The sequence below is a fragment of the Anneissia japonica genome, unplaced genomic scaffold, assembly GCF_011630105.1.
Source record: "Anneissia japonica isolate Jap-2015-1 unplaced genomic scaffold, ASM1163010v1 scaffold573_len2283161_cov171, whole genome shotgun sequence".
Taxonomy (NCBI): Eukaryota; Metazoa; Echinodermata; class Crinoidea; order Comatulida; family Comatulidae; genus Anneissia; species Anneissia japonica.
In genome coordinates, this window is record NW_022719802.1 from 2302158 (window position 1) to 2304922 (window position 2765).

General features: G+C 31.6%; 1 long non-coding RNA gene across 1 annotated transcript; it reads right to left on the reverse strand.

Annotated features, from left to right (window-relative positions):
* Nucleotides 1–781: 781 nt before the first annotated feature.
* Nucleotides 782–2528, reverse strand: LOC117111008. Its single transcript, XR_004445798.1, has 3 exons — nt 2470–2528; nt 1598–1716; nt 782–1198 (listed from the first exon to the last, which is right to left on the reverse strand). It is a non-coding gene; the product is annotated as an uncharacterized LOC117111008 (long non-coding RNA).
* Nucleotides 2529–2765: the final 237 nt, after the last annotated feature.

The window sequence follows — 2765 nt, forward strand, 5'->3', positions numbered from 1 at the left end:
CTTTACACTCGCTACAAGACGACGGCACTAGAATGGGCGCTTCGCTTGTGAATTCGAAACTTGAAACTGGACACCGGAACTGCCAAAGACAGCTAGTTCATTGGCTTAAGTCCGATGGTCCGAACATCACTAGCTTCATTCAAACTGGTATTTCTACTGAGCATGCGCACACACGTATTTAGTAAAATGTACCGCATTCCGATACAAAAAAATCTATAGAATTCTATCAAAAAAAAAAACAATAGAATGTCTATAGCATAATTGTTTAGAAAATCTATAGAAATAACTATAGAAGCCCACTATAAAAAGTCTATTAAAAATCCATTAAAACTAGTATATTAAAAATATATTAAAACTATATTAAAAATCTATTAAAAATATATATCGATTAGAAAAAATCGATTAGAAATTTATAAAAACTCTAAAAACTATATTAAAACTATATTAAAAGACTTAAAAATCTATAAAAATTATATAAAAAAACTATGAAAATTCTATTAAAAATCTATAGAAAGTCTATAAAAATTTTATATAAAAAAAAACATTTAAAAAACTATAAAAAATTTATAAACAATTTTATAAAAATCACTTATAAATCTATAAACATTTTATAGAAAAAAAACCTATAAAAATACATTAAATATGCAAATAGAAATTCTATGCAATTGTATAGAAAGTTGTAAAGAAATGATTTTATATAGAAAATCTATGTATTCTATAAAAAAAAATGTGGGTGTGGTACACTATGAGTTCATATACAAACCATAATTTCTTTAATTTAAAACACCACCAAACATCATACGGTAGGGACATTACTTCCCTAGGGTCTCATTTACTAGCATACCCCTTCATATATTATCGTTTTGCTAATGTCTTACTGCTAAACATACTGTACCTGAAATTCAAGTCTATTCTACAGTTCTTTGCTTTTACAGTCCGTTTTAAATAATTTTTTTCATAATGTAGTCCTATTACAAGAGTTTATTATATATGAAACAATATTCAAGAACCATTTGTGTTACAGGTGTGCATAAACCAGCATTCTTTGTGATATTGCAGCAGCAACTGTCCATAACCATGCCTTTTCTTGTCCGATGGTACCAAGCTAAATTAGTATAAATTATGCAGTTGAACAAATCTAGTTTGAAATATTAAATCATTGTGACTTGTACTAACATTTCTCGGAGTTTCACTCTTGCTGAAAGATATAACAAAACAAAATCTTTAAAAAGAATAAAACAGTAATGGTAAAATTATACAGTATATAGAGCACATAGTATATAAACCGCTATTAAATGTATTATATATCTTTATTATTGTATTAAAATAGGAGTAATATACATATATGCAGCTATTGACAGACTAGCAGTTACTTCTTTTTTAATCAAAAGAAAATTATTTTTTTTTTTAGTTTTCAAAACAGCTTAGCCTACATTAAAATTTTAATATCCCTTAAGGCCTATAATAGGCCTAATATATACACATTAAATTTGATTAAACTCTATCGTGTAAACAACAGCATCATCAAATAGCAGGTTGTTAATAATTAATAGTACAGGACAGTAATAATAAAATGTCAACAAAACACTATATTCACCTTTAGTAAGTCAGGTAATTTTCTGTCCTTCACAGATACGTCTTCAAACAAACATTAATGCTTTCCTACTACAATGATTGAGTTGACTGGATTGAGTTTTCACTCCGAGACTTGAGTATCTTGAAATAAAGTCACCATTTATGTTGTTAGTATCGGCCTTTTGATTACATTAACTTTCTCCAAATAATGATACAATTCTTTTTTTACACCCCCCCCCCCACCACAGTTAACCGTAAACCGATTATTTTATTAAAGCACTATAGAATGTCAGGTAATTTTCTGTTCATTCACAGATACGTCTTTAAACAAACATTAATGGTTTCAACTACAAGATTGAGTTGATCGGATTGAGTTTTCACTTAATTACAGTAGTAACTAGACTTGAGTATCCTGAAATAAAATCACCACTTATGTTAGTATAGGCCTAGATTTTGATACATAAACTTTCTGCAAATAATGATACAATTCTTTACACCATCCCCTCCCCGGCCGGTTAACCATAAACAAATTATTTTATTAAAGCATCATGGACGTAGACTAGTGAGGACACGTCCCAAATGCAATTTACCACTCTTCTTATTATGGCATGCTAGACTATGGGGCAATTAACTTACAGTTTGGCTAGGCCAACAAAAGGCCCAGGTTCTAGGCCTAGCCCTATATCCTCAATGGCCTAGAGAGAACAGACAACCTCAGTTCTGTCTGTCTCTCTACGGCGGCTAGGCTAGTATTACCAGTACAGCTAGGCCTAGGTCTTTAGTCTAGGCAAGCCTCTTTATTCAAGCCTTCATCTACCACTACTACTAGGCTTAGGAGGAGGCTAGCGGTCTGCTAGAGTAGTAACTAAATAATAAAACAAAAGCAACTCTTACCACTTGATAGTGAATACAGTACTGTTAAAATACTTCCAAGGAGTATGTTTATAACTGCCTAACATCATGAAAGTCCAGAGAAAAATTCAAAATACTACCGCTTCCGTTGGCTCTACATGAAGTGACAATTCAAATCAGCTGATTGGTCACTTCATCAAGTGACCAATCAGATTTGTGCAATTCGACACTAACATTAATTGGTTGGTAGGTGGGCTATCACAGTAAACAGGTTCGTTGTCTTATAAACGCTGATACACTGAGACGCTGATACACTGAGACGCTGATACGCTGGGACG